General features: G+C 40.5%; 1 long non-coding RNA gene and 1 pseudogene across 1 annotated transcript in view; one reads left to right on the top strand and one right to left on the bottom strand.

The window, feature by feature from the left end:
• Positions 1-21,167, bottom strand: part of LOC138850187 (uncharacterized) — a 143,285-nt gene that overhangs the window by 32,002 nt on the left and 90,116 nt on the right. The gene's annotated exons all lie outside the window — the stretch shown is intronic.
• On the top strand, positions 17,428-18,813 carry LOC100347032 (ribosome biogenesis protein NSA2 homolog pseudogene; annotated as a pseudogene).

Below are 21,167 nucleotides of genomic sequence, written 5' to 3'. Positions count from 1 at the left end.
TGGGAAAGGGGAGGGTTGTGGGTGGGAGGGACGGTATTGGGGGGAAGCCATTGTAATCCATAAGTTGTACTTTGGAAATTTATATTCATTAAATAAAAGTTTAAAAAAAATAATATTATAACGCTATCTTTCTACTAAGTGTATGTGTCATTTATAAAATGTTTCTATTGGCTGATTTTCTTTAATCCTCATTACGTGTAGTATTTTTTATGTTATTTGTTTCTCCTTCTCAGAGATGACTGTCCTACTTTGATGTCCAATGTTGAAAACCTGTATTTCACATATTGTGTCAAATCTCTCCTGCTCCACAGCTATAAAGCAAATGTTACTACCTGTACAGCTTCAGTGTTAACCAAACCCTGATTGTTCTTTATCATATTTGGCAGCAAATCTCTAATTTCATATGGCTCACACGTCCCTCATGAATGGACTTATACAAAGGCCTTTATAAAAGAGGCTCCAGAGTGATCCCTTGTCCTTTCTACAATGTGATGTTACAGTGAAAAGTCAACTATACATGAGGAAGACGGCACTCACTGAACACTGAATCTGCTGGCACCTTGAACTTTGACTACCTAGCTCCAGACTATGAGAAATTCATTTTTGACGTTTATGAGCCATCCAGACTTTGATATGTTCTTATAGCAACCCAAACTCACCAAGATCTATTTAGTTCCTGGTGAAAGCAAGTTTCCAGCCGGCGCCGTGGCTCACTAGGCTAATCCTCCGCCTTGCGGCGCTGGCACACCGGGTTCTAGTCCCGGTTGGGGCGCCGGATTCTGTCCCGGTTGCCCCTCTTCCAGGCCAGCTCTCTGCTGTGGCCAGGGAGTGCAGTGGAGGATGGCCCAGGTGCTTGGGCCCTGCACCCCATGGGAGACCAGGAAAAGCACCTGGATCCTGGCTCCTGCCATCGGATCAGCGCGGTGCTCCGGCTGCGGCGGCCATTGGAGGGTGAACCAACGGCAAAGGAAGACCTTTCTCTCTGTCTCTCTCTCTCACTGTCCACTCTGCCTGTAAAAAAAAAAAAAAAAAAGAAAGCAAGTTTCCAGTCTGAGACAGTCACCTTCTCATTGCACACGTACAGGAACCAGCAACTGGGCACTCAACACCGAAAATACTCCAGTACCAGGTTATACACACTCAAGCCACATGAAACTTTCTCTGTAAACTTCCCTGTGCATTGGACCTGATCAGAAACATAACTACAATTGTGATAGGCAGAAATGAAAGGAAGGAAACAAAATTTCCCTTCTCTTCCCTTTTCCATCAGGGTTTCTGAACTGGGGCTGGGATTTAGAAAGTTTTAAACTGGGTGAGACCTAGGGTGGGCATTTGGTAGAGTGATTGAGATATCATCTGGGATACCCACATCCCATTTCTGAGTTCCTGGGTTTGGTCCTTGCTCTGCTTCCAATTGCAGCTCGCTGCTTATGTGCACCCTGAGAGACAACAAGTTTGGTTCAGGTAGTTGGGTACCTGTCATCCATGTGGAAGATCTGGATTAAGTTTTGGCTCCTGGCTTCAACCCGGCTCAGGCTTTGATGTTGTGGGCTCTCAAATAAAATGAAAACACATAATTTTTTAATTATAAGTAGATGAGACAGTATGGTTCTGAAATGAACTGAACTAGGCTTTTTAAAACCAATGTGCAGAGGTTGGCATTGTGGTGTGGCAGGAAAACCCACTGCCTGTAATGCCAGAATCCCATTTGTGTACCATTTCCTATCCCAGCGGCTCCACATTCAATGAAGCTCCCTGCTAACAGCCTGGGTATAGCATCAGAAGATGGCCCAAGTACTTGGGCCTTGCCACCCATCAAAGAGTCCTAGAAGAAGCTCCCAGCTCCTAACTTAGGCCTGTCCCAGCCCAGGCTGTTGTGGCCATCTGGGGAGTGAACCAGTGAATAGGAGATATCTCTCTCCCTCTCTTTCTCTCTGCAACTCTTTCAAATAAATAAATAAATATATTTTTAAAATGTATCACTAGAGTTTTAGGATATACTTAGATAGGAATTGTTCTAAATATACATAAACTAATTTATTCCTTTACCTCCATAAAATCCAGCTCATTTAATAAATTACATATTGCCTCTTCTTATACAAGGGGAATGTTAGAATCTGTGACAGAATAGTATGCTCACAATCTTTGCAGTCAAGCCAAACTCCATATTCTCTCCAACCTAGCTCCTGATATCCATTTGGCATCAAAAACGCTGCATATGTTTGCATCTGTCACTTTACCTGTAGAGTAGGAGTAATAATCATCTCCAGTTAACAAGATTTTTCTGAGAGTAAAATGTGATAAGAAATAAAAATTAGCCTTTAAACTATAAAAACCTCATAATAAGATTTATCTGGGAATTTTCATAGTGAATTATTGTACTGGTAGAAAACTGGGAACATCCAAAATTGTTCAGAAATAAGAACATGATTAAACTCTACCATATCTATATGACTGAGCAGTCTGTTCCCTAGACACACACACACACACACACACACACACACACACCCCTCTCAGCCTTTCTCTCCTGAATGCTCACTATAGGATATATTCATATGTTCTTGACAAGATTAATGAGCACAATCCCCAACACTAGGGAGCCATTTGGTTCCTGGCTGCAGAAAAACAGGGAGAACTGCTGAATAAAATCAAAATATAGATACATTTGAAGCATTTAAGACAGCTCAACTTACTACTGTTGTCTAGAAATCAGATAAGTTTTGAGTCACAGAGATTTGCAGCTGCCTCCAAATTCTAATTTTATACCAACTGCTTCTCTTCTGGAAACCATCAAACTATATATTGTGCTGACACTGAAAACAGCTATGTTTGATGCTTCCCTGGGCCTGCACTGGAGTGTTTCTATGAAGCAATATGTCAGGTTAGCTCAGAGGGGTATAAATTCGTTTTCTGGTGACATAACAAGAAGTGCCTTCTACCTCGCCAGTCATCACATCCCATTTCCTTATCGCCATCTCTGGCATTGCCTGATTGAGGTTGCTTCAGTATGCATCACTGTCAGCATTGCTTGTCTCATCAGAAATATGAATACAGACTCTGGTTGTTATTCTGTGGGGAAAGAGACTTACTTATGATAAGAAAGTCATTAAAGTGAGGTATTGGGTTAAGCCATAATGAAGCCCAAAGTCTTATCTCCTAATACTTTAGTATCTGGCAAGTATGCCTGTTCCTGTAGTTCACCCAGTGTTGGACTCTAGGTATGGAGTACCCTGGCCATAACAGTGTTGTTCTTTTCCTCCCAGAGAGCCCAATAGCCTCAGTGCCCTTTCACTCTCTCCTATCCACTGCCCTCTGGTTTTGTAGCTGGTCTTTTTTATTTCCTTTAAGCCTCCCCCAATTTCTTGGAGACTCCTCACCACACACCTCTTCGAATCTCCATCTTCTTGCCCTTTCCCTCAGTTTCTTCATTAGAAAGGTCAGAGGAGTGGGCGTTTGGCCTAGCAGTAAAGACACCCACATTCAACAATGGAGTGCTGGATTTGATTCCTGCCTCCAACTCCTGATTCCAGCTTCCTGTTTATGTAGATTCTGGGAAGCAGCCAGGATGGCCCAAACAATTGAGTTTCTGCCACTCACATGAGACATCCGGATTTAATTTCCAGCTCCCAGCTTCAGTCTTGGTCAGGGAACCATTGCAGGCATTTGAGGCGTGAACTAGCAGATGAAATCATTCTCTCTGGCTCTCTCTGTGCCCCTTGTGTGTGTGTGTGTGTGTGTGTGTGTGTCTGTGTGTGTCAGAGAGAGAGAGAGAGAGAAGGAGAATTTAAATTTACAAGTTCAAAAAGAAAGACTAAGAACCAGCACAGCAGGAAGACCCTGTTCAAGGGGAGGGGAAAGTGCAACATCAGGAGCTCTCTCAATTTGAACAGTTGCATCCCATCATGCTAGCACAGTCACCAGCACCCTGCCTGTTCAGCCATCAGGTGAGAGAATCAGCCATTTTGTGATTAAAAAAAAAAAAACACACACATTTGGGACCAGCACTGGGGCATAGCAAGTTAAGCCATGCCCTGAGAGGCCAGAATCCCATATGAGCACTGGTTCAAATCTCAGTGCTCCACTGCCAATCCAGCTTTCTGATAATGCATCTTGGAAAGCGGTAGAAGATGGTCCAAGTCCTTGGGCTCCTACACTCATGTGGGAGACCTTGAAGAAGCTCCTGGCTTTGGCCGGGCCCCACCCTGTTCTGACCACTTAGTGAGTGAACCAACAGATGGAAGATCTCTCTCTCTCTCTCTGTCTGTCTCTGTCTCTCCCTCTCTCTCTCTCTAACTCTTTCAAATAAATAAATAAATCTTTTTAAAGTGACATTTATTTGATTTTCAAATGTCCACACAAAAAGAGAGCCATGAATGTATTAGTAAATGTATGCATTAAAACTTCAAGCAATAATGTCTCCACTTTCCACATGCTTTCCTCAAAATAGCTATGACTCCACTTGGTTAATATGTGTACATTACACATGTTCATATATGAGTAGAAGTGCATGGTGTTGTGTTTCTGATTAGCAAAATTGGTGTCTTTATTTTTCTAAAACTTTCTTTTTAAAATTATAATATATCTTGCAACCTTTCAAGTGCCATTCCCTAAACATTTACATGATTACTTGGAATTGCTGCATCCATGGTTTTGTACCAGTGCAGGTACCATAATCTATTCAATGAATTTCAGTTGATGGACTTTGCTCTTATGAATAATATTTTGGTGAATATCCTTCTATTTTCCTTGTCCACAAGGCAGCAGTCATTTTGAGCAGAATTTCCTAGTTCAGCAGGAAGTATGAAACAGGAATGTTAATGTTGTCCTTGGAATTGCCTGGGTGAAAAATTACAGTTTTAATATTTTCCTGAGGAAAGATTCGATGTCCCCTTCCTTCCCTGGCAACCAGGAGGGACAGAGGGCAGTAAGAGGGGTGGTATGGGAGCAGTAGAGGCTGAAATCAAGCTGGGACTGTCCAGCCACATCAAGCAGGATGCTTCCTTTAGTGATAAATCACCCCAGTGTACTACACCTGTGGAGTTAAACCTAGCATGTCACCACTGTTTTTCTCTCTGAGGACAAAGAGGCTGAATTTTCATTTTATTTCTGAAAATCACGTCAGGTGGGGACTAATACACCTCATCAGGGATGAGAAAGTTAGGTTTTTGAGTAACACTCTTCTAAGTGGCCAGTACAGAATTACACATGCAGTCACTTAAAGTGGTGTTATTGAATATTGAATGAAAAGGGGAAATGCTCACAAAAAAATTAGCAAGATAAAATTGCAAAGAATGTTATAGAAAAATTCTGCTTGTTTAGAGAGAAAGAACATGTACCTGCGGAGGGAAAAAAATGTTAGCCATATTAATCTCTAGAGATGGATTACTTTTACTTTTATTTGCCCCTTTCTGCGTTTTTTAGAATAGACTGTGTTAATTAAAAATTTGAAAAATAAATAAAACCTACCCCCAAGAGTGAGCAGCTCTCCAGCAGCCCACAGGTACTCAAGGATCTCGCCATTCAAGATCCCTTGTTCCCCAAATCTGCTCCCAGCCTCCCTAGGCTTCATATTGGGTCCGTTCTACCTTAGCCCATCATGCTTATCCTCCTTTCTGACCATCATCTGTTCCCATAGCCCTAACTCTGACTGTACCTCAGACTTCCAGGGGTGCTACAGTCAAAGGAGGAAGTGAAAAGAAGAGCAGCTATGCAGAGGACAAGGGAAAGGGAAGAAGAAAAGTAGGTGGCTGCAATCATTTTATGTGAAAACTGACAGCAAGTTGTTCTGGGTCATGTACGCTTCTGTGTGGGGGTAGAAAAACAAAAGAAAAAAACATCTGGATAAGCCTTCTCACACATAAACTCAAGGTCTCTGTGCAAAGCTAAATTTGGCTGTTGTATTTCCATGGGAACAAATACAGTCTTTATCTTTAAGCATTTTTTTTAAAATGAAGGGCAATCTGTGAGCAACATAATCATCTCCAATATGTCTGTGATCATGTAGAAAACAAGGCTGGTGGTCCAGAGACATTGGTGAACATACCCACTAAAGAATCTGGGACTCTACCCTGTTAAATATAAGAGTAGGAATAAGATAGGGAGGAGATGTACAATATGGGACATGCTCAATCGGAATTGCCCCAAATGGTGGAGTTAGAAACGTGCCAGGGGATTCCAATACAATCCCATCAAGGTGGCATGTACCAATGCCATCTCACTAGTCCAAGTGATCAATTTCAGTTCACAACTGATCACACTGATAGGTCTAAGAGTCAAAGGGATCACACAAACAAGACTAGTGTCTGCGAATACTAACTGATAGAATCAAAAAGGGAGAGAACGATCCATCATGGGAAACGGGATACACAGCAGACTCATAGAATGGCAGATGTCCTAAATAGCACTCTGGCCTCAGAATCAGCCCTTAAGGCATCCAGATCTTGCTAAAGATCCCATGAGAGTATTTTAGGCATGGAAAGCCAAGACACTCTGGGGAAAAAAAAGAAAGAAGATCTAAATGAAAGATCTCTGCAGGTGAGATCCCAGTGGAAAGAATGGGGCCATCAAAGAAGGAGGTACCTTTCTCTGAAGGGAGGAGAGAATTTCCACTTTGACTATGACCCTGTTGGAATAAGATCGAAGTCGGTGAACCCAAAAGGCTTCCATAGCCTTGGCAACTCATGACTAGAGCCTAGGGAGATTACTGACGCCATAAACAAGAGTGTCAATTTGTTAAGTCAACAACAGGAGTCACTGTGTACTTACTTCTCATGTGGGATCTGTCCTTAATGTGTTGTCCAATGTGAAGTAATGCTATAACTAGTACTGAAACAGTATTTTACACTTTGTGTTTCTGTGTGGGTGCAAACTGGTGAAATCTTTACTTAATATATACTGAATCGATCTGTATATAAAGATAATTGAAAATGAATCTTGATGTGAATGGAAGGGGAGAGGGAGCAGGAGATGGGAGGGGTGCGAGTGGGAGGGAAATTATGGGGGAGGGGAAGCCAATGTAACCCATAAACTGTACTTTGGAAATTTATATTTACTAAATAAAAAAAATTTAAAAAAAGAATCTGGGACTCTAGCCTAGTAACTAAAGGCCCAATTTTATCAGCACCCCACAAAAATAGCTCCATCTCTCTAGTATGCATTTAACAAAATAAGCTCCCTAAGAGACTGACCGATAATGAGAATGCAAATTCAATTAAAGTGTTGCTAAACACAGAGTTACCATATGACTCAGCATTCATTTCCAAGTATACACCTAAGAGAATTAAACATATGTTCACATAAAAATTTGTACACGTATGTTCATAGCAGCAGTATTCATAATAGCCCAAAATTGGAAACAATCGATATCTATTAACTGACAAGTGAAAAATAAAACGTGATAGACCTATATACAATGGAATATTACTAGGCAGTAAAAGGAATGAAGTACTGATACATGCTACAACATGGATGAAGCTTTAAAACTTTCAGCTAAATGAAAGAATTCAGACACAAAAGCTCATATGATTCCATGTATACAAAATGATCAGAATAGGCAAATTCATAGAAACAGAAAGTAAATTAGCAGTTGTCAGGGTAAGAGAGCAGCAAGAAATTGGGAAAGGCTACCAACCAATGCAGGGTTTCTTTTGGGGATGGTAAAAATGTTCTGGAATTAGCGTTAGAGGTTACATAATAGTCAATTGTATACTTCTAAAAGGGGAGAAGTGGGTACTTGTTCGAGTGGTTAAGATGCTGGCTGCGATGCTGCCTCCCATATCAGAGTCCCTGGATTGGAGCCATCAAACCATTCTGATTCCAGCTTCCTGCTAATGCACAGCCTGGGAGGCAACAGGTGATGGCTCAAATCCCTGCCACCCATATTATGTGACCTTAATTGAGTTTTCTTTTCCCAGTTTTGGTCAGGCCCAGCCCCTGGTCATTACCACTATTCAGGTAATAAACCAGCAGATGGGAGATCTCTTCTTCTTCTCTCTCTCTAATAAATATTTTTTTAAAAAGCAAATGTTATGTAAAGCTTCATATTATGTGCATTTTATTTCATGAATTTTTTTATTGTTTTAAATGGCTTCTTATAAAACAAGATCATCTGAGCAGTTTGCCTCCCAGGCCCCTAGATGAGAATTAAATCACACCCAGAATATTTGGCAAGCATGTGTCCTGAGCAAGAGGCATTTGTAGTTTCAGGGCTTCATAATAACCCATCTGATCCACTGGTGTGGCCCTCATCCCCACACAGATGAATCCACTTGCCCACCACAATTTGGATAAATATTGACTTGGGCCGAAGGACCAATTCTAGACCATTCTTGCTTCCACCTGGTAAGACTGCTTATGTATTTCAGCCTGAGCTCGGATTGCTTCAGTCCTTGAACATGGCAAAACCTGCTGATACCATTCTTCTCTATCTGAAAAAGGATGGGATGGGCAGGACCAACAGAAAAGAGATGGAAAACTAAGGCAATTCTTTAGCCTACCCAATATGAAATCTGATGGCACCTAATGTTTCCCATCAGATTGCTCAGTCTTCTGGGAATACCAAGGACCTATCCAGAACCAATCCAAATTCTGGGAATTCCTGAGAGAGCTTCTGGCTAAGTTAGGGAGGGCAGCACTCTGAAGGGGTAGGGCAGGGAAAACAACCATCAACTTGCCTTGTACACTCATTACACTGTTAGCTCCAATGAACTCTTTCTTTATTGACTTCGAACAAGTGGCTAAAGAAAAATAGGTGGCAAGGAATCCACGGGGATGGCTATGAAGGCAGTTCTTTCCTAACTAATGGGTCTGTCCTTTCAACACAGCTGTGCTTTCAATAGCAGGTCTCTGACCCAAGTAGATGTGTCAGCAGTAATAAATGCATTAAGAGACTGAGCCAAGGCCAGATAGAAGTGCCATTTCCCATTAAATATTCTTTCTGACTTAGTGAAACCCATCTTCCCATTTTTTTCCTTCTCTTCAAATCATTAACATTTATGGAAATGGTATCTGTCAATTTGGATGCCTCTCTTCAAGGAGATTTTGTATTAATTTGGCTTGTTTCATCCCTGCTTAATGACTTTTTTCCACACCTCTTTCAGCAAAGGATGTTTGCAGAATTAACTGAATCTATGTGACCTATCAGAGCCTTTGAGAACTTCCCTGCCATTTTTAAAAATTGAGGGAATAATTTTTTTTAAGATTTATTTTTCTTTATTTGAAAGGCAAAGTGACAGAGATATCTTCCATCTGCTGTATCACTCCCCAAATGGCCACACCACTGGGGCTGGGCCAGGACAAAGCCAGGAGCCCAGCACTACATCTAATTATCCACATGGGTAGCATAGAGAAAGGTACTGTGGCCATCTTCTGCTTTCTCAGGCATATTAGCAGAGAGCTGGATCAAAAGCTGAGCAGCCAGGACTTGAGTCTGAACTCCAAGATGCCAGCCTCACAAACAGTGGCTTCACCCACTGCACCACAGCATCAGCCCCAGTGAATTTCTTAAACCATAAAAAAATATTTTTAATCTTTCACTTTTAAAGATTGATGAAAAGCTCTCAAGAATCTTATTCAACATTGGTGCCGGCACCAATTGCAGATAAAAATTGTGTGTGTGTGTGTGTGTACATATATATATATATATATATATATATATCTTTTTTTAACCCACTTCTATGCCTCAATTTCCAACCTTGTTAACTGGTGTTAAGACATTTTACTTTCCATTAAAAAGTCAACAGCTACTTTGGAGTAGTCAGAGAGACATTTTAAGCCAGTTGGAAAAATTTGAAACATCATATATATTTAGTAATTCCTGCCTACATGAAAGGGGTTTTTTATTTTTATTTTTATTTTTTTTACACTCTCTTCCCAATTCAGATTCATGTTGTACTATAGCAACTTATAGCCCATAAGAAGTGGAATCATTAAGACAAAAGAGAAGCTAGTTTGCTATTACTGCTTCTGAGGATGAATATCAGTCAAAAACATATCTCCTCATTTCATGAACTACACTCCACTAATGTAGGCTCAGAAATTTCAGAACCATCTATCCACTCTCAAATTCCAGACTACCCTTTCATTAGGAGATCAGGAGTTCCTCCTCCAATAATCTATGTCAAAGGTCATAGAAGAGGAAAAGGTTTCTTGCTCTAGTCAACACAGGCCTTCCCTGGCACTCTCCACTATCTCTCTCCCTCTCCCTCTCCCTCCTTTCTCTCTCTCTCTCTCTCTCACTCTGCCCTCCGTCTTTCCCTCCCTCCCTTCCTCCTTCCCTCCCTTTCTCTCCCTACCTCCCTCCTTCTTTGTCTCTATCTCTCTCTGCCTCTTAAAAAGAAAAAATTTTTATCTGTACCTAAAGAAAAGCTAACCAGAAAGTAGTATAAGGAACATTGTGTACCTACCATATTATTAAGAAAATGTTAGCGATTGTTAATATTTAGCCATATTTAATTTATCAATATCTATAAAGAAATGTAGATGTTTTGAGATAGTTGTCACATTTCATGAAATGGCAGTCTTCATGCAGAAAGCATCTAAAGTAAAACCATTTAAAGTTCATTCTATTGCCCACGAAATTAAGACCATATCTTTGAGAAAGGCTTTCAAGGCCTTATGTGACCTGGATCTTATTAACTTTTGCTTTGGATTTATTTGTTGCGGCTTCTACACTGCAAATACTTCTCCAACAAGGCTGAACTGTTTTAAATTATTGGGTTGCGTTCAGCTTTCTCTCTCCTCCCTCTGGGTCTTTGTGTGTGCTATTCTCTTTGCATAGTATATTCTACCTACATTCCTATTCATCTGGCTAATTCCTACTTTAGCTCTTACCTTAAATGTTTTCTTCATCCTCCAGGAAGAATTCCTGATAGCCTCAGTCTTTTTCAGAGCTTCTGCTATCTGTTTCCATCGAACCCCTACCAGAGATCTGAAAACATGGTGTATGCCTCTCCATACCATTAGGTATGACATAGATAATTAAGGAACATGTTCCTTCATTCTCCATTCTCCAAGAGGCCAGCCAGAGGTGATACTATCTGTCTTCTCCTCTTAGCTGCTTTCTCCATACCAGGATTATTCTGAAGTTCCCAGAGACAGCAAATGGTTGCCATAGAAGCAGCACTCCCTCCTGGAAGCCATTTTCCTCTATGTATTCACCACTCCTATTATGCAGGTTAATTTCTGGTGAATCTGGGACAGAGTTCTAGTAGGAGCAATCTCCAGGTGGGAAACTGGGAAATAACATTTGCTATAACACAAGGCATTTGAAGTGCAATTCACATAACACCAGCTCATCTGATTCTCGTGTCAAAAGAAGGAAGCAATTGCCATTATTCTTATTTCCTGGACAAGGAAACTGAGCTCAACTCTAAGAACTTAAGAGGCCTTGCTGAGATCTTGTGTTAGAGTGTTACTGTTGGAGTGGCAGTGATTCAACACCAGGTATGGTTTCAAAACCTGTGTTCATAACCATTAGGAGTTACGACCTCATAAATTTAAGCAAATGTCAATAACACCTTAGCACTGGATGCTTGGAGAAAATAAAACTGTTGGATCTGAGAAGGTAGCAGGGCCCCACCAGCAGTCTAATCTCTAAAAGATAACTCAAGACTATCTTGGGGGAGGGCAGCACTGTGGTGTAGAGGGTTAAAGCCCCAGCCTGCAGCAACGACATCCCATATGGGTGCCAATTTGAGTCCCGGCTGCTCCACTTCCAATTCAGCTCTCTGCTATGGCCTGGGAGCAGTAGAAGATGGCCCAAGTGCTTGGGCCCCTGCACCCACCTGGGAAACCCAGAAGAAGCTCTTGGCACCTGGCTTCAGATCAGCTCAGCTATGGTTGTTGTGGTCATTTGGGGATTGAACCAACAGAATGGAAGACCTCTCTCTCTCTCTCTCTCTCTCTCTCTCTCTCTCTCTCACTTTCTCTCTCTCTCTGTAACTCTGTCTTTCAAATAAATAAAAATAGATATTTAAAAAGAAATAAGACTATTTGGAGCTGGTACCAAAGCTCAACTGGATGGATAAGAAAGGACTATGTGGAATAGTAGGCACAAAAACAATTCAAGGTCATAGGGGTGTAAAGATGGCCACACCCTCCCAAAAGATGACCTTCTTACCTTTAGTCTATTTAATTCTCACAAAAGATTCAAGAGAGGCAGAGTAAGGTTTATAATGCCTACTTTACAGATGAGGACACTGAGGCTCAAAAAAGGTGACTGACAAGCAATCAACTAACAGTGCTTCAAGGCTCAGTGTTAGTTCCAACTCTTCCTTGAAGCCTGTCTAAATACCAAAAACCAATGTGGTCCTACTCTGTTCTGGTCTCTTATCATTGTTACCAACGTGGCTTTTAGTATGCACTATGTTAGCTTCTGAATTACATATGTACCAGGTCATTAATATAATAGATAGCCAGATAGATGTATCTAGATATGGATACAGACATAGATATGGATATGAATTGATCTTGATGTAGAGGAAAATAAAGAAATAAACTCATTTCTTAATTAAAGAGCAGTTTCTTTCTAAAATGGTATTTATTTTATTTTTTAAAAGGTGGAGAGACAAGAAGAAACAAAGAAACAGAGACAGTGAGAGTTTCCATCCAGGGCCAGGCCAGACCTAAGCCAGGAGTCAGAAACTCAACCTATGATACCCAGGTGGCAGGGTCCCAACTACTTGAGCTATTAGCTGCTGCTTCCCAGAGTACACATCAACAAGAAGCTGGAACAGGGAGCAGAGCAAGGACTTGTACCCAGGCACTCCTCCATGGGATGCAGGCATCCCAAACTGGCATCTTAACCATGGGGCCACGTGCCTCCCAATGAAGGAAACTTTCAGATGGGCAGTGTTCAGACTCTCGAGTCAAAGAAGTTTTATTTCTATCTCCATGCTTATTTTCTATGCAACATGCAGATTAATTCATCCAAGCTTCAATTTCCTAATCTGAAAAAAGAAGATCCCTGTTATACCTACCTAGCAAGGTAGCTGTGAAGGATAAATAAGATAGATTGTGAAGAACTTAACACTATGTCAAGCACATGCTAAATGTTCATTAAATATTAGACACTCATTTCTCCTTCATTCCTCATGGTGCTCTTATGACACTGATGATATTCTTCTCATTTTTCAAATGAAGAGGCTCACAAAAGTTAAAGAACTTGCCCAAGGTAACACTGCCTGGCGAGGCCAAGGCAACTTCGGCTGGCTGACAAGTTCACAGCAGAAGGGCTGTCTCAGCAAGGTGTGAGAATGACAGCTGATGTCCTCTTGGTGGTTTTAGTTTTGTTGGTAACTACACTCTGCATAACAAAGCCAGAGCTTCCTAGTGGCCCTACTAATGATTGCTGTATTACTAATTTTAGGGGAAAACGCTTAGTTTCATAATCCCCAAAATGTCCATTGCTTTGTAGAATTTTAATCAAGTCAAATGCTAGTATAGGAGAAGGGGTGATGCTTTACACAAGGTTGAGCTGTTTGTGGGAAAGAATTAAAAGGCAACAGGCTCCCTGGTATATACTTCACACTAAAACAAAGAAAAATGTTACTAAAACTTTAACTCAGGAGCCCGCACTGTGCCAGCATACCATATGGGCACCGGTTCAAGACCCAGCTGCTCCACTTTCGATCCAGCTCTCTGCTATGGCCTGGGAAAGCAGTGGAAGATGGCCTACATCCTTGGGATCCTGCACCCAAGAAGCTCCTGGCTCCTGGCTTCAGATCCGTGCAGCTACAGCTGTTGCGGCCATCTGGGGAGTAAACCAGGATGAAAGACCTCTCTCTCTCTCTGCCTCTCCTTCTCTCTCTGTGTGACTGTGACTTTCAAGTAAAATAAATAAATATTTTTTAAAAATAATTCAATATTTTCAACAAATACAACAATGGTTAGGATGTCAAAGCTGTGGAATAGATCTAAGTGAACGTTCAGATAAGTACAATAAAGAAATTAGAGTTACAGAAAGAACTGCAAAAGAGGGGATATATTTTAAAAAGGGGCCTGTTTTGAACATTGGGGCTTCTAGTAAAGATTAGATTAAGAAGGTAATATTCTAGCTTGTGTAACCAATATCTGCATAGCTCGACAGCACTCCAGGCCTTGGCTTGTGTGGGCAGCCTATTGTCTTGCACCTGTCTGTGATTGTATCCCATGCTCTGAATATGTCCTTGAAAGTCAAAGAAATTGTAACTAGATGTAGAAATAGAATCTAGAGACAACATAAAATACAAGGTCAATTGTTCTAAGAAAATGGACAAGAGACTTGTTATTATAAGAAGAAAGAATTATTATGTGACATGATATAAAAATAAAGTCTGGTGCTCGAGAGCCAGAGCCGTGCCATCAGCCTTGCTCTGTGTGTGTCTCTCATTTCTTCCTGCACCGACACCTCCCACACCTTCTGGAACCCCTGGACCTGCTGGAGCTGGACTCTGGCAACTGCCAGTGGTGATGCTGCTGAGATGTGAACCCAAACCTGACCTCAACTCCCAGCCTCTTAGTTCAGCCCCTGTCTTCTGTGTCTTTTCACCCTCACTGTGCCTAATACTTCAGAGGCTTTAACAATGAATCAGCTGTCATTCTTTCTCTTGCTTTAAGGCCTTCTGAGCTGTTATCTCCACTGCACATTGAAATACAGGAGAAAACATTTTTTAATTTTCAGGATAAGGATCATTTTATATGAAATCCATATAGGGTGGAAAATCTGATTAGAAGTATTTTATTTAGAAAGAAATTAGCTCAAAGCAGCTTTTTTTGATGAACAAAAGAATAATGAGGAAAACCAGATGCAGCTAAGTCAAACACAGAGCTGCTCTCCCTCGGAAGCGAAATTTAGCATTCCAAGCTGCCTACTTCATTTGCTCCAGGTACAAAACAATTGGAGTCTCTTTCTTCCTAAGAATCAAGATATTTTTATAAGCAATAACTCAATTTTTAGAGATAATTGCTCTTGGGAAGGGAGGATTAAGCACACCCACAGACATTTCTAAAAATTAAAGAGATGTGCTCCATCCATTGTAACTGATAACCAGAGAGGCAGCATCGGAGGAAGGGGAGTGTTGTTTTCTTAGGACACAGGCTGAGCTGAGATCAATAACAGATCCCAGCTCCTCTGCAGGCCTCCTAAGTTGGGAACTTTAGGTGGTGCCTGTATGAACAGGCTTGGGGCTGGCGCCGCGGCTCAATAGGCTAATCCTCCACCTAGCGGCGCTGGCTCACTGGGTTCTAGTCCCGGTCAGGGCACCGGATTCTGTCCCGGTTACCCCTCTTCCAGGCCAGCTCCCTGCTGTGGCCCGGGAAGGCAATGGAGGATGGCCCAACTGCTTGGGCCCTGCACCCCATGGGAGACCAGGAAAAGCACCTGGCTCCTGCCTTCAGATCAGCGCGGTGCGCCAGCTGCAGCGTGCCAGCCGTGTTGGCCATTAGAGGGTGAACCAATGGCAAAGGAAGATCTTTCTCTCTGTCTCTCTCTCTCACTATCCACTCTGCCTGTCAAAAAAAAAAAAAAAAAAAAAAAAAAAGAGGCTTGGATTTGGAGTCAAAACTCCTGGGCTCTACTTCTGGACTTTGTGACTTTCCCAGTTTGTATTTTAGTTTTAGCTTCTATAAAGTGAGAGAGAAAACTAATTGGCCATTTAAATATTTTCTAACTGAAACAATAAAATCTGGGATTAAATCTGAGCATTTGCAAAGGAAGCAATAAAGCACATTAAATGTTGTAGGTCACATTCTAATTGGTTTTGTTTACAGGATTTTTTTAAAGATTTATTTATTTGAAATGTTATTTATTTATTTATTTATTTGAAAGGTAGAATTACAGAGAGAGAGACAGACAGAGATCTTCCATCCACTGGTTTAACCCGCAAATGGCCACAACAGTCAAGGCTGGGCAAAGCCAAAGTCAGGATCTAGGAGCTTCTTCTAGGTCTCCCATATGGATGCAGGGGCCCAAATACTTGGGTATCTTCTGCTGTTTTCCCAGGCACATTAGTTGGATTAGAAATGCAGCAGCCAAGACTCAAACCACCACCCATATGGGAAGTGGCTTTACCCACTATGTGACAGCAACAGCCCCATGGATTTTTTTTTAATAAGGGATTTTTTTCACCTTTTTTTTTCTTCCTTTGAGAGAGTGATCCTACTTACAATTTGTATTTTGTACAGAATATCACATATTATTGACATGCTTTCAAGAATTTTGCTAAAAATCCAACATCTGTGTAGTAGTTTACACACTCCAAAGCAATCTCAGTGCCATTATCTCACTCAAATTCATAATTAGCCCCTGAGACTTGAATAATATTATTGATGCAGGGAGAAGGCATGGATTTGAGAATCAAAGCCCCCAAGGCCAAATTCCAGCTCAATTCTTTATAAATGAAGATAATTTGGTAAGGTTATTTAACTTTGATGAACTCTCCTGTATCTGTACTTTAAAAACTAAGATTTTAACCAAAAAATGAGGTTTTTATGTCAAACATTTAGCAAAATAATAGCTGATCTTTTACTTTGATTTGGGAGGAAACTGGTAGCCTCGAAAGTCAAGAGACTCTCCTAAGGCTAAGACCTGAACTGGAACAACATCATATTAGAGGGAAATAAGGATTGGACCAAGTTTGAGACACATGATAGGTAGGAGCTATGACTCATTAATTAAGCTCCTGCGTGGGACACTTGCATCCCATTCCAAAGTGCTGTTTTCAAAGATCTGCCTCTGTACCTATCCAATTTTTTTCCCAAAGAAACTTCTTATTTAAGGAACACAAATTTCATAAATACAACTTTAGGAATATAGTGATTCTTCCCACTATACCCACCCTCGCACCCACAATCCCGCAACTCCTCCTCCCTCTCCCATTCCCAGTCCCATACTCCATTAAGATTCATTTTCAATTAACTATATACACCAAAGACCAAATCTATACTAAGTAAAGATTTTGACAATTTTCATACACACACACACACACACACACACACACAACTGTTTGAGAACTAGTTTTACAGTTAACTCTCATAATACAACTCATCAAGGACAGAGGTCTTGCATGTGAAGTTAGAGAACAGTGACTCCTGTTGTTACTTTAACAATTAACACTCTTATGTATGACGTTAGTGACCAACTGAGGATCTTGACATGAGGTGCCTAGGCATGGAAGTCTTCGAATCCACAAACTCTGTCAGTATTTAGACAAGGCCCTAAGCAAAGTGGAAATTCTCTCCTCCTTTCAGAAAAAAGTTCATCCTTCTTTGATGGCCACTTTTTTCTGCTGGGGCCTCACTCACAGAGATTCTTCATGTAGAACATGATTCTGAGGTCAGAATGCTACTTAAAGCAATTGTCATTCTGAATGTGCTGTGTGGACTACTTCCCATCTTGGAACATTATCTCCTTTATAATTCTATTATTATTACCAGATACATGATCCTACATATATGATAACTTTAACACTTAATCCTATCTATATGTTCACTTTAACACTTAATATGATCACTTTAACACTTAAGATGACATTTTTACCACCCAGCTTAATGGGATTTGGGGTCACAAGGAAAGTTTTTTTTAAAAAAAAAAAAAAGATTTATTTGGAAAGTTGGGAACTTCTTCGCACCCAGGAGGCTGCACCTGGCGGTTCTAAGGCCATCACCATGCCACAAAATGAATATATTGAATTACACCGTAAACCCTATGGGTACCATTTGGATTACCATGAGAAAAAGAGAAAAAAGGAAAGTTGGGAGGCTCATGAACATTCAAAGAAAGCAAAAAAGATGATTGGTCTGAAGGCCAAGCTCTACCATAAGCAGCGCCATGCTGAGAAAATACAGATGAAAAAGACTATCAAGATGCATGAGAAGAGAAACACCAAACAAAAGAATGATGAAAAGACTCCCAAGGGAGCAGTGCCTGCCTATCTGTTAGACAGAGAAGGACAGTCCCGAGCTAAAGTACTTTCCAACATGATTAAACAAAAATGAAAAGAGAAGGCGGGAAAATGGGAAGTCCCTCTGCCTAAAGTTCGTGCCCAGGGAGAAACAGAAGTATTAAAAGTTATTCAGACAGGGAAAAGAAAAAAAGAAGGCGTGGAAGAAGATGGTTACCAAAGTCTGCTTTGTTGGAGATGGCTTTACAAGAAAACCACCTAAAGATTCATTAGACCAATGGGCTTACGTTTTAAGAAGGCCCATGTAACATCTCCAGAACTGAAAGCCACCTTCTGTCTGCCAATACTTAGTGTAAAAAAGAATCCATCATCCTCATTATACACAACTTTGGGTGTAATTACTAAAGGTACTGTCATTGAGGTGAATGTGAGTGAACTGGGCCTTGTGACGCAAGGAGGCAAAGTTATTTGGGGGAAATATGCCCAGGTTACCAACAATCCTGAAAATGATGGATGCATAAATGCAGTCTTACTTGTTTGATAACAGTAACTTCTAATCATTATTGAAGACTACAAACTAAGTGGGAAAACTGTCTTTACTACGATTTTTCTGAATACTGCCAAACAGCCTTCATGTCTGCAGTCAGCAAGAGAATTATTTTAAGGTGTAAAAAACATTAAAAAGATGCACTTTTACTGACTGTTCTTTATTGGAGTCTGCTTAAGGTTTACAAGTTAATAAAATGTGAATAATTAAAGCAAAAAGAAAAAAAAGATTTATTTAATTGAAAGTCAGAGTTACACAGAGAAAAAAGGACAGGCAGAGAGAGAGGAGAGAGGTCTTCCATCCACTGGTTCACTCCCCAGTTGGCCACAATGGCCAGAGCTGAGCCGATTTGAAGCCAGGAGCCAGGAGCTTCCACTGGGTCTTTCCATGCAGGTGTAGGGACCCAAGGACTTGGGCCATCTTATACTGCTTTCCCAGGCCATAGCAAAGAGCTAGATCAGAAATGGAGCAGCCGGGGCTCGAACCAGCACCCATATGGGATGTCAGCACTGAAGGTGGCAGCTTTACCTTCTACGCCACAGTGCTGGCCCCCCATGGAAAGCATTTAAACTATACCCTTAGAAGTAAGTCCATAGGAAGGTATGCAGAACTACACAGCTTTGTAGTTACAAACTTCCTCCTCCCTTATTCCCACTCTTATTTTTTACTGAGATCTATTTTCAATTGACTTTATACACATATGATTTATTCTGTTTAAAGAGTTCAACAAATACTTTGAAGAAAAAAAAAATTGTTCCTCAAACAGTCAAGACAAGGGTTATTCAAGTCATTGTTTCTCAATGTGTTAATTGCACTTCTACAGATTTCCTTTAAGGTGCTCTATTAGTTATCACAGATAAGGGAGAACATATGATATTTGTCCCTTTGGGATTGGCTTATTTCACTCAGTATGATGTTTTCCACATTCATCTACTTCACTGCAAATGACCAGATTTCTTTTTTTTTTACCACTGTGTAGTATTCCATAAAGTACATATCCTATAATTTTCTTTATCCAGTCTTTGGTTGATGGGCATTTAGGTTGGTTCCATGTCTTGGCTATTATAAGTTGAGCTGCAATAAACATGAGGATACAGATAACTCTTTTATTTATTGATTTCATTTCCCTTGGGTAAATTCCCAAGAGCAGAATGGTTGGGTCGTATGGTAGGTCTATACTCAGATTTTTGAGGTATCTCCATACTGTCTTCCATAGTGGCTTTACCAGTCTACATTGCCACCAACAGTGGATTAGGGCATCTTTTCCTCCACATCCTTACCAGCATTTGTTGTTTGTTGATTTCTGTATGAAAGCCATTCTAACTGGGGTAAGATGAAACCTCATTGTGGTTTTGTTTTGCATTTCCCTGATGGCTAGTGATCCTGAACATTTTTTCATGTGTCTGTTGGCCTTTTGGATTTCCTCTTTTAAAAAATGTCTGTTTAAGTTTATTTGTCCATTTCTTAACTGGGTTGTTTGTTTTGTTGTTGTGGAGTTTCTTGATCTCTTTATATATTCTGGTTACTAAACCTTTATCACTTACATAGTTTGCAAATAATTTCTCCCACTCTGTAACTTGCCTCTTAACTTTCCTGAGCATTTCTTTTGTAGTACAGAAGTTTCTCAATTTTATGGAATCCCATGTGTTAATTTTGGCTTTGATTGCCAGTGCCTCTGGGGTCTTTCCCAAGAACTCTTTGCCTGTGCCAATATCTTGCAAGGTTTCCCCCATTTTTTTCTAATAATCTGATGGTATCAGATCATAGATTAAGGTCTTTAATCCATTTTGAATGGATTTTTGTGTAAGGTGTATGGTAGGGGTCCTGCTTCATGCTTCTGCATGTGGAAATCCAGTTTTCTCAGCACCATTTGTTGAAGAGACTGTCCTTGTTCCAGGGATTGGTTTTAGCTGGTTGGTCAAATATAAGTTGGTTGTAGATGCTTGGTATGATTTCTGGTGTTTCTATTCTGTTCCATTGGTCTGTCCATCTGTTTTTGTACCAGTACAGGCTCTTTTGACTATAACTGCCTTGTAGTATATCTTGAAATCTGGTATTGTGATGCCTCTGGTTTTGTTTTTGTTGTATAAGACTGCTTTAGCTATTCGAGGTCTCCCATGTTTCCATATGTATTTCCTATGGAATTCCATATGTATTTCTGTATGATTTTTTCTAGATCGGAGAAGAATGTCTTTGGTATTTCGAATAGTATTACATTGAATCTATAAATTGCTTTCATAAGAATGGACATTTTGATGATATTTGTTCTTCCAATCCATGAACATGGAAGACTTTTCCATTTTGTGTGTCTTCTTCTATTTCTTTCTTTAATGTTTTGTAATTTTCATCATAAAGATCTTTGACATACTTGGTTAAATTTATTCAAAGGTATTTGATTTATTTGTAGCTATTGTGGATGGGATTATCTTAGAAGTTCTTTCTCAGGCTGTGGCATTATCTCTATATATAAAGTCTGTGGATTTTTGTGAATTGATTTTATATCCTGGTATTTTACCAAACTCTTCTATAAGTTCCAATAATCTCTTGGTGGAGTCTTTTCAATGCCCTATATATAGAATCATGTTATCTGCAAATAGGGATAGTTTGACTTTCTCCTTCCCAATTTGTATCCCTTTGATTTCTTTTTCTTGCCTAATGGCTCTGGCTAAAACTTCCAGAACTGTATTGAATAGCAGTGATGAGAGTGGAAATCCTTGTCTGGTTCCAGATCTCAGTGGGGA

This window comes from Oryctolagus cuniculus, chromosome 1, assembly GCF_964237555.1.
Source record: "Oryctolagus cuniculus chromosome 1, mOryCun1.1, whole genome shotgun sequence".
In the NCBI taxonomy this organism is placed as follows: domain Eukaryota; kingdom Metazoa; phylum Chordata; class Mammalia; order Lagomorpha; family Leporidae; genus Oryctolagus; species Oryctolagus cuniculus.
This window is presented reverse-complemented; position numbering and strand designations above follow the sequence as displayed.